This window comes from Acanthisitta chloris, unplaced genomic scaffold (assembly GCF_000695815.1).
Source record: "Acanthisitta chloris isolate BGI_N310 unplaced genomic scaffold, ASM69581v1 scaffold960, whole genome shotgun sequence".
Classification (NCBI taxonomy): domain Eukaryota; kingdom Metazoa; phylum Chordata; class Aves; order Passeriformes; family Acanthisittidae; genus Acanthisitta; species Acanthisitta chloris.
In genome coordinates this window covers 22,881-34,358 of record NW_008649750.1, presented here as the reverse complement: position 1 = coordinate 34,358, position 11,478 = coordinate 22,881, and positions in this window count along the sequence as shown.

The window sequence follows — 11,478 nt, the reverse complement described above, 5'->3', positions numbered from 1 at the left end:
AGTTTGCTGAGTTAATCCTCGTTTTGGGGGGTGCAGCTGAGGCTTTGTGAGGCCGAGCACTCGCAGGCAGCAGCATGCCAGCCTAGCTCAGGCAGCACTGAGGAGGTAAGTCACACGCCGAGCAGTGCCAGAGCTGTCCCACTCACAGGATTTTAGCCTTTTAGAGCCCAGTTTGAGAGGAAAGGACCAAAGAGTTTCCAAGAAACTCCGGGAAGATTTCAGACTCCAAATGAAACTCCAAAAAAAAAAAAAACCAAAAAAAAACCCCCAAACCAACCAAGTGTGGATATGTGTCGCTGCTTTATCAGACTGAATCTCTTCTGTCCGAATATTTAATGCATGGTGCACTACTTACTGGTACCTTATAATGCAGCAAGATACTTACTACTCCTTTTCTGAGATCATTGCAGTTGGAATTCCTCTGGCAGTTCTATTGTGTAACCAAAAACCAGCTGATAAACATTTGAGCATTGTATTTCTCGCATCCCTTCTAATGATGAGTGCTAGAGTTTTCTATTTGAGTAGGATTTTGTTTTGACAACTAGCTTTACTTACTGAACACTCAGCAGAAAAGTACTTACTACTTGCAAGTTAGATATTAACTGAAGAAAAAAAAAAACCACCCCTTTGATTTGTAGATGTAAAGGTTAACCCCCAGGGTTTCTGCAGACTGCCTTGAAACTTTGAGTTGTTCTGTTTCTGTTAATTTTCTTTTGCTTTTTTGTGTTTTTTGTTTGTTTTTACTTTTGCATTTAAGAACATTAAATTTGATTTTGTTTTGCTCAAATTTTGTTTTGTTTTTTATTTTCTGTTCTTTTTTTGCTCAGGGTTGCACACAGTGTCCAGTGTTGAAGGTTGTTACCAACAGCTGTAGCTCCTCTCGGAGAGGTTCTTAGCTTGCTGCTTTGAGTTGTAGGAGCCAAAGGGTTGTGAAATGAGCACTGCAAGAAATCTGTCCCCTAGAAAGGATGTGCCACAGACTGCTGTGACCCTCAGGTGTTCTTGGGTAGGGAACTTGTGAGGGCTGAGCCTGCCCAGGGCTGTGCACACCTAGACACTCAGCCTGGGCCACCACCAGCTCTGGTGGAGGTAGAGCAAACACAGGGACTGTGGCAGCTTCGTGCAGCGTCTCCTTTTGTGGCCTGAACCCCTACCAGCCCCAGAGTTTATTCCCAAATTCCAGAGGCTGTTCCATGCCTCCTGCTCCTCTCACTCCATCCCCAGCTGGCCCTGCCTCGTACTTGCCGTGGTTTCTCCTCTCCTGGCAGTGGGATGGGCACAGCCTGAGGGAGCCTCAGCCCCTGCACGTGGCTGCTGAAGGGCTGAGGTGCTGCCCAGCCTGGGGGTGACCTGGCTGGGCACTGCTGCTGTGCCTGGAGCTGCCTGAGGCTCCCCCAAACCCCAGAGCCAGCCTTGGCCCGGGGAGCAGCCTCCCACTGCAGTGGAGCTTTGTGCTGTGAGTGCTGGTGGGGCTTTTGCTGCTCAGACATCAGTCCAGGCTGGTCACTCTCCATCTCTTGGGAAGCTCCATGGGCTGTGAAACAGTGACTGTGACCCAGCAACCAGCCCACTCCCACCCCTCACAGTGCTTGGGGTTGTCTGCTCCAGAGGTTTCCACCAGTTCATCCTCATCCTTTTGCCACAGCAATGAGTATTTCTTCTCTGCGTACAAGGACAGAGTGGGAGCCATCCAGGGGTTGTCCTGAGTTCAGGCTGTGCAGTGCAGAGTTCTCTCCATGCACTGCACTCTGCTGCTCCACAGGAGTGCTCTGCACTCACCCCCGAGCCCTGCTGGTCTCTCCAGCCTAATTCCACTTGAGATACATGTTCAGACCCAGTGGGAGTTGTTGTCACAGCATTTGGCTGAGGGTGCAGACACCCAGGGAGTGATCCTTGAGCACAGTCCTGGTGCCAGGCACTCTGGCAGTGCAGCTCTGGCAGCAGCAACTGCTGTGAGCTCTCCAGCTGCCACTTCTTAAATACCCCTCTTGGATGCCTTTTGGCATCACTGTTCCTTGCTTTTCCCACTGCTTCCCTGTTTATCCATCCCTCATTCTTTGCTGAGGAAGAAGGCAGTGCAGGATATGGTTTTGTACCTCTCCTGCAACAATCTCTTTCAGGAAAGGAACTCAGCTTGCTTTGCTAGCTGCTTTGACAATGATCTCCAGGCAGCTGGTATGAGCAAAGCACTGCTCAGGTATCCAGAGCTGATCCCAGAGGTAGTGCATGGTCTGCACCATTCTAACAGTCAGGAAATCTTGGCACAAATAGCTGAAGGCAAGAAAAAAATGGTGATTTCTTGATGCTTTTGGTTCCGAACAGCAGCCTGTGCATCCTGCTGGTGAAGGCCAAGAGGGAACTCCTGGAGGTGGAAACTCAATTCTGATGACATCTCCCAGCAGTTTTTCTGCCCTAAAGGTAGGAGCAACTGGTTTCCTCAGCAGGAGACCCTGCTTGGAAGCTCTCCCTGGAACAGGCTGGTTTGGCCTCTAAATTCCCAAGGAATTTAGGAAAGCTGTGGCTCTGTTCTGCTCTTTCATCCCTTGCTTTGATGGAACTCAGGTGTTTGTCGGGTGATACTTTGTCTCAGTCAGTGCTTACAGGACCTTGGTAGGGCCCAAGGGCTGTCCCACAGCAGAGGTGTCTCACATTGCCTGTGGCATGCAGTGCACTCAGGCAGGTACAGAATTCCAGAAGGTCTTTATTGTGCTGCAGGAACAGCTGTGATGGGAATGATTTGGGGTCCTCTGGGGTAGGGCAGGACCCTCCCAGGAGCTCACCTGGTGTAGCTGCTGGAGCAGTGGGTGTAGTTCCTGGTGGAAACACATTTGTGGCCATGCTGCTCTCACAGTTGCTCTCACATCTGCAGGGCTGGAGATGTCAGAGAGAGTTAGGATGTGGCAGGAGTTAGGACAGGGCAGGTTTCATGCCAGTGGCTCCCCAGGCTTTTCTTAACTGCAGCTTGGGCAGCACCTTTGCCTCTTTACACCTACTTGATCTGACAAACGCAGTGACAAAATGAGAAGTTTATCTGTGTTTAGGAAGAAAAGGAGAGACAAAGCTTTGTCATCTGTCTCCTTGTGGTCAGGGCAGCCTCAGTCTGGGGATACAGATGGTGAGAGCAGTGTCAGGCTTCTCTCTTCCAAAGACCTGTTGCTCTGTCCCAGAGCTCAGTGTGCTCACACAGACCTCGTTCGCAGGGAGCGCTGAGCGCTGCAGCTGGAGCTGCTCTGTGCTCCCACAGCTTTGCCAGTGTCCCCTGCACTGCCCACGTGCTCTGCAGGTCCTTCACCCAAGAGCCTGGGCAGGATGGTGTGTCTCAGCCCTCAGGACTTTGTTCAGCCAGTTATCTTCTCCAGGAGTTTTTCCTGGCTGTGGAATGTGAGGTGTTACATCAGTTACTGCTTTGTCGCTTTTTGGTTCAGAATCCCTTTGGTTTCCCTTGGCATTCCCGTGGAAAGGGAAGCTCTGCTGCTCTTCCTTGTCCTTTTCTCCACTGTTTTCCAGTTCCTGTTGTGTCTGGCACTCCAGGAAGGCTCTGCCCAGGCCCAGGCCCAGCTGCTAGTCACGCCTGTTCTGGAGCTGCTTCCCAAGTGGCACCTGAGCATCTCCACTCTTTGCAATACTGTGCAGCTTCACTTGACGAGGAGACAATGCCTAGCTCAGAGCAAAACTGTCCTGCTGGTGCTTGGAGACACCCCCAGACTCCTCTGAAGGTGTTTGGCTTTAGCTCTGTGGTACAGAATGAAAACACAGATTGTCAGGTTTTCTTGGCATGTTCAGTTCTGTCACAATGGCAGTTCCTTGAAGAGTTTCCTCAGACTTGGTCTTTTCAAGCCTCCTGATTTGTTAGTAACTTTTCCCTCTTGCTCAGTAACTTCCATTTGCTTCCCAGATGTCCAGAGGACTGGAATTCCCCCTGTGCAGGACTCTGCCAGGAGCCCCAGCCCAGCCCAAACCTCCTGGTTGCCATTTGCAGAGAGGGAAGTGCCACATCAGCCTGGAAAGGAGACTCCAGTGTTGCTGTGGGCTGGGATGAGCTGGCAGAGGCAAGTGCAGACCCTGCAGGGGAGGGAGAGCAACACCAGAAATGCAAACACAGCAGGGTCAGAGCAGCTCAGTGTGGTCAGGTCTCGGTGAGTCCCTCTTAGGCTGTCTCTGTTGGATTTTGTTCCTCAAGCTGCATCATCATCAAGTTTGGTTGACTTGAGCTGCTCTGCTGTGCGGTCAGAGGGAGAGGAAAGGGAGTTGCAGGTCCTGTCCCCCCCTGAGCACAGCCAGTGCCAATCCCTGTGGTGCCTCTGGCCCCAAGGCTGGGAAGGGCCTGAGGATCCTCAGCTCTTATGGTGGAGGGAGAAGTCACCATCCCTGTGGGGATGTGTGGCCACAGCTTTGCCTTCCCTTTGCTTGGATATGGTTTTTTGTCCATCTCTATCACAGGAGCATGAAAACCTCTGCAAATCCACAAGTCACTGGAGCAGGATAAGTTCTCCCCACAGTGTGGGTTGGTCAGTGTGTGGTCACTTCCCTTGTCCAGGTGACATAGGTGCCCATGTGGAGAGGACATCTATTTCTGCAGGGGGTTTGAGTCTTGTAGTAATGTGATCTATACAAAGCAGTTAAAAATCCTTTAAAATGCGTAATAAAAAAATTGGCACAGCTCCATTTAGAGAGAGAATGTCCAACAGAACCAAAGCGATGTGAAGTGATCCATTATTGGAAAGCTAAGTTTGGGAAATGAACAGTCCTTAAGGTCCTTAAACATATGTTATATTTTTATGTTGCTTTAATGTTCTGGTTAAGGTCAATAAAGTAGAAACTCTTCAAGTATTTCAGGAGACACTTTTTCAGTGCACTCTGAGTGATGATAACTTGAGTTCCTTTTGGGGAGTTAATTGTGCTTTAAAAGAGCCAGCCCTGGAGAATGTCCCATGTTGACTTTTTACCACAATAACCAGGTCACACAGCGAAATGAGCTGTTTGCTCCCAGGAGCTCCTGTGGCAGCTCTGCCTGCAGCTCCCTGGGGGCTGGGGGAGGATTTGGCCCAGCTGTGCTGAGCTGAGGCTAACCTGGTCCAGCCCCATCCAGGAACACACAGAGGTCTGTCCTGCTGCTCTGTCATTGCATTTTTGGGATTCATAGGGAAATCTCTCCAACTCTCCCTTGGGTACCTAACAGCATTAGTGGGAAGGGACCAAACTCACCCTTAGCATCAGGACACACCGACCCCCTCGAGCTCCCTGACTGCAGCTGCACTTGTGCTTTGGGTTTGTTCTGGTTGGGATTTTCCCCCCAAGAGCTGAACTTGTCATCTGAGGTACATGAGGTCCCTGGCTGGGTGCAGGAGAGTCTGAGCTGTAGGGCAGTTCCTCTGCCATAGCTCTGCACTCTCCAGGTTGACTGTCAGCACAATAGGACGGAGAGATCCACACCTCGAGGCCAGTGCTTATCTCCTGTGGCTTTAGGCCTTCTTGGGTTTTGCTTGCTGATATAACCAAATAACTATGTGCAATCCATGCGAAGGGTCTCAGTTCCTCCCTCTCCCTGGGAGCAGGAGGTTCCTCCAGGATGGAAAAACGCCGGTAATTCGCTCGTAGGCTGATCAGGTTCAGCACAGTTGGGTCACTGCTCTTTGTACTAGTCCTGTAGTCCAACCAAACCAAACTCTGAGTGTTGCTTTCTCCTCCTACATGGTTTAAGGCCAGTTGAAGCCTCTCTGGTCTCTAAAGCAAACCCCTCCACGCCGGGAGTGGCTCTCACCTCCAGCCCTGGGGCTTTGCTCTAGGCCTCCCCTGGCCAAACATCGACACGGGTTGGACTAGAGAAAGATTTTTCTGTTGAGTGGAATTTCAGCACTGAAACTGTTGCTAATGATGGGAAATCAGTACTAGAACTGCCACCTGCACCCTTGGAAATTTGCTTCTGTGGTCACTTTTAGAATCTCAGTACTCTCCTACTGTTGTTCCTTATTTTTTCAGCACTTTTGAGCCACTTTGCAGTGGAACAGCTGAACTTTTTCACTTGGTCATTGGGAAGAAAATGACTTGAGACATTTGAAACAGAAGTTGGGACAAACCTTGATTTGACTAATACTGTACTTCTAGTCCTTTTCTTGCTTTCCTTTCCTTTCTGTAACCTTTTGTTTACAACTTAACCTGTTTGTGGGGCAGAAGGTTTTATCAATTGCTTTCCATACTGTACAGTATATGGTTACACGTTTTGTATATTTCGTGTGGTTTTAAGTTATTGGTTTGTTTTATATCAAATAATTTATTTTTCAGGTACCATTTTCATTTGAACTTTGTTTTTACATGGGTTTCTTTTAAATAAAGTATGACACTGCTTTCCAAATGTGGAAAACGAAGTTGGATCCCATTGTGTTATTCTGAGGTGACTTCTGTAAATGAACTTCTTTTAGAAAGAGCTGAAAAAATGTACCAAGTCCAGACTTTGGTTGTGCTTCAATCCCAGTGCTTGGGAATTCTCTGCAGTGATTTTTGGGCAGTTTGGGACCACTGGAATTTTCATATTGAAACAGTTCCAAGGTTTGGTGGTGGAGCAGCAGCTTTGTAGAATCCTGTGGATGGAGTTATGAGCTTTGTTTTCTCTCTGGATTTTCAAATGTCAATGAACCAACTCCTAGATATTTTCCACTTGTGTTAAGACTTGGCTGAAATGATCTGTTAATAGTGCAAAGGAGTTTTATGTTCTGCCACGTGTTCGTGGTTGGCTTTGCTGAGCTTTGTTTGGAACATGCTGGAGCTGTTTCCACCTGAGCCCTGGTGGAGGGTGATGGACTTCACGGCAGAATTAGGCTTTTACTTAACTGTTCATGTTCTGTCTTTTTTCTCCTGCAGGAATTGGATTGTTATTGTGCAGTTTGGAATTTGACATGTTTTCAGAAGAGTCTGAACTGTGTTCAGGAATAGGCCAATCCAGGTTCCTCCACTAACAGTTGTGTAACTCTGTGGCCTTGTTAGAAAGATGGAATTAAAAGAACGCACTTGGTCTCCTTTTTATTTTTCGGGGGAAAAGAAACCCCACTTATTCTCTTCATCTCATGGTTTTCATCCTGATTAAACCAAACCCAAAGCCCTGGGACAAAACCCTGACTCAGAAATGTCTGTAGTGACTTCTGGAGGCAGCTCTTGAGGAAATGGCCTCAAGCTGTGCCAGAGGTGGTTTAGGCTGGATATGGGGAAAAATCTCCTCACACAAGGCTTGTCCAGCCCTGGCACAGCTGCCCAGGGCAGTGCTGGGGTCACCATCCCTGGGGGTCTTCAGAAGCCTGTGGCTGTGGCACCTGGGGACGTGGTTTGGTGGTGGACATGGTGCTGGTTGGTGGTTGGAGCTGATGCTCTCAGAGAGCATTTCCAGCCTCAGTGATGCTGTGGTTTTGTGGGAAGGGCCTGTCAGTGTGCAGAGCAGGGGACTGGGGCAGGACAGACACCCCTGGGTACCCCTGTTGGCTCTGACACTGTGTCCAGGCTTGGTCCCTTCACCAGCACAGAGTTTTGGGGTTTTGCTAAGCTGAGATCTGTGCTGAGGCTCAGCAGGTGCATTGCTGTGTCCTGAGGCAAAGACAGGCTCCTTCTCCCCAAGCTGGGCTGATTCTTGTGCCTTTGGCACATTGGCTCTGTTTTTTCTCCTCATGACTTGCTCTGCAAAGGGATGGAAATAGAAAAATGAACTGTGTTTCCTGCCTGATGCCATGGACTAGATGGCAGTGCTGTCTCAGCCCTGGAGAGTCTAAATTTCCAGTTTTTTTCTCTGTGATGGGAATCTCCCAGCTCAGCACTGATCACCACTTGGGGTTCCTCGCTGTGCTGACTTGGTGAGGAGCAGAAGTGAGAGTTTCTGTTCCTGCCAGTGTCACAGTGAGTGTGCAGCATCCCTGGCACTCCTGAGTGCCTCACCAGGGTCGAGACCTCTCCTGGGTTTTCCTTTGTGTGGAGCTGAGACACCTCCTCCAGTGTTGCCCCCACCAGCTCTTCATCCCATGGGATTTTCTTTGCTTAGGCCCATTCTGACACTGTTGTATTTTTGAGGTTTTTCTTCTATGGAAAATCATGTGAGAAAACATAGATAACCCCCGAAAAGCTCAGTAACGTGTTGGCTGTGTGCAGAATTGGCCCCTCAGACTTGGCTCTGGTTTCACAAGCAAACCAAAATGTTAGTGCAGCCCCAGTAACCCCCAGACAGAGCCTCTGGTGCTGCAGAAGTCCTGACACACTCCCTGGTTTTAGGCCTTTCCCCCTCCTGGTCCTGCTGGTGCTGCCAAATTTCACCCCTTCATTTCCAGAGCATTGGAGGAGAGAGGTGAGAGGAAAAAGGTGTCAAACTGCTCTGGTCCAGGGAACAAGATTAAGGGAGGGGAAGTGGAATGTTTGGGAACCCTTTTACACCTGTGTGTTACCTGTGCAGCTGAGTGAGGGTGAATAAATCACAGTGTCACCCTTTGTGACACACTTTTGTCTTAGTTTTGGAAGTATTTATGCACAGAAACAGTGACCTGAGCAAGGTGAGAATCTGGACCTGGTGCTAACATCTCCTTGGCAATGTTCCTCATTCAGCAAAATTCAGGTAAGCCAAAGTCAGCACAGTTAAAGCACAGATCTCCTTTATTTGAGCTGTGAGGGTGATATCTAATGCTCTAAAGGAGGAATTTTCCCAGAATGCTTGAAATGGCTTTCAAACAGCAATTCTTCCTGCAGAGCTGGAGCACCTGGTGAAGAGCATCACCTGAGAACTTCACTCAGCATCATCAAGACGAGTTTGGGCCTTCCTGTGCCCTCTGAGTAGGGATCAGTGGAGCTGTTAAACCCACCTTGACTGGAATTCTGCTCGAGTGTGTTGGCACAGGTTCTGCCCCAGTGCAGCTCCTGCAGGCTCAGAGAGGTGGGAGAGAGCAGAGCAGGAGTGGTTTGGCTTGGGAGCAGAGCTGGGGCAGTGTGGGCAGTGCTGCTGCTCCAGCTCAGGGGACCCCAGGGCTGTGCTGCAGCCTGTGAGCAGCTGTGGTAAGTAACTCCTGGGAGTCCTGGCACAGAGGGGGTTGGTCTGGGGCTACCCAGGCTTGGAAAATTCGGGTTGAAACCTTTTTGTGACCTGTGTCCTGGTTCACCTCTCTGTCCCTGCTTCCTTCTGCTCTGCACCTTTTGAGAGACACAGAGCACATGCACATTTCTCTGTGTGCACACACACGTGTAATACCTCTCTGTGTGTGTGTAGTAAACTGTGTGTAGACTATTTGTAGCCTATTTACTGTACATACAGGTACCAGTTCCTTGGCTGTTACTCCTGTACCTGTTCCTGGGCTGTTCCTGCTGTACCTGTTCCTTGGCTGTTCCTGCAGTACCTGCTCCTTGGCTGTTCCTGCTGTGTCTCTGCTGTCTTTGTGCTACCTATAGCAGATGTGCAGTGGTACCTATATGCTGTCCCATCTTGCACAGTGGAGAGGGAATTCATGCAGAGATGTGTGTCCTTAAAACCCCAATCTTCCCTGAAGCTTTCTGAGGCACTGGGCACAGTCCTGCAGTGATGTGAGGAGTGAGCTATGGAGGCTTAAGGAAATGAATCTCCAGCTGGGTAAGAATTTAACGTCCACATTTTTCTCAAGTTTCTCTTGAAATAACTCTCAGCAAACAGCCACATCTGTGTACTGTACCTTAGCTCCTCAGCAGGTTGCTGTACTGCTGCCCAAGGCCTCCCACTCCCTTTCCCTGGGAGGTGTTGTCACTCCCTGGCAGTCAGTGACTTCAGAAACCACTTTCATTTTGGTTTAAACAACCTTTACTCCATCTTTCCCCATTCTGTTACCATATTTCATGGGCCTTAATGCTTTAATCCTTTCTCACTGCAGGAATGGAGGAAGGAAGACCATTCAGCCTGGAGAAGGACTGTGGTGCTAGTGAGATGGCAGTGACTGACCACGCAGAGCTCGATAGCTCCGGGGCAGGGCCGAGGCCTCTCCCCCATCCCAGGATTCCAGCAGGGACATCTGGGCTGCTCCTGCAAGCTCAGATTAAACACAGCAAAGCCTTGGCCCAGTGGCCTCAGAGCTGCTTGTCTGAGCAAGGCCAAGTTGAGGTTTGGGTTTGGCTCAGTCTGTGCCTCGTGCAGTGGCTCACGTAGCTCGTAGGGACTCAGGAGTGTGTTACTCCAGGGCAGCAATGCCTCCAGCACAGTCAGTGCCCAGAGGACATTCTGCCCAGCCTGATGTGCATCTCAGCCACAGTGATGCTCAAACATCAGCTGATAATCAGAGAGGGAGAAGAGCAGGAGGGAGGGAGGGAGGGATAGCCCAGGATGCTGCAGAGATTGATTTGGAATGTGACTCTTTTGGGTTGCAGATGTCACTGCTCCCGTTGAAGAGCAGCTGGGCAGGAATGTTAGAGAAGATGTGGAGAACCTCACCAAGGAGGAAAGGGTGAGAGGCAGAAGTTACCAGCAGTGCCTCAAGCTTACCTTACCCAGGGTTCTGCTGCTTTCAAGGCTTTAGGAAGTTAGTACAACACAACTGGTTTTGTGTAAAAGCTGATTTATGATATTTAATGACTTCTGTTTTTCATTTGGCAAAACTGGAATGGATGATTCTTCCAAATCAGAAATACTTTACAACCTGTGGCTCCAGCAGGAAAGAATTCTGCTCAGGAAAGGATTCCTTTGTGTGCAGTTGGAGAATAGCTCAGGGATGTGAGTGGGGTCTGAGCTGTGCTGAGTCCTAATGAGGTGGCAGGAAAGACCAAGAGGGAGAAAAGGGATGAGATGGCATTTTGAGAGAGAAATTAGTTCAGCCACACGAGTGGTTGGTATAAAAGGCTTTTGTGGAGAAGGCTGCCCTGGGAAGCCTGGATTTTAAGGCTGTAATTGGAATTTGAGCTTAGGGACAGATCCTGAGCTGGGAAAATCAACACAGTTACAATTGGGACTGGTCAGTTAGTTCCCTGTGAGAAAACAGGACTCCAGCTGGGCCTATCATCCCTGCAGCCACAACCCCCAGCCTTGCCCAGGCAGGAGCAGCTCCACCAGTCTGTGGCCTGACAGCTGGGAAATCCAGTTACATCCAACTGGGATTTGGAGCCCTAGACAAAAATTCACTTAATCTGAGTTTTCAGATGAGAACTCAGTAATAAAGTAAAAAGAATGATTTAAAAAAATAATCTCTAGAATAAGGAGAAGAAAAGCTGCTGGAGCACAGCCTGGAGAGGGCAGAGCTGAGTCCCATCCCTGCTGCATTCCCACCAAATCCAGTTTGCTAACACCTGCTCCCTCCCCAGCCCTCACAAACGGCTGAGTTGGAAAACTGGAGTTCCCAACCCTCCAAAGTCTCCAGACAGGGCAGTGAGCTCCCAGCTGTGTCCTCGGGACAGGGAGGACCTGGCTCCCTCCCCAACGTGCCCTTTGAAGAGTCCCACAGTGTCCTGAGAGGATTTTCCCACTTGTCCTGCCAAGTAAGGCCTTTGTCTTGCAGAGCATCC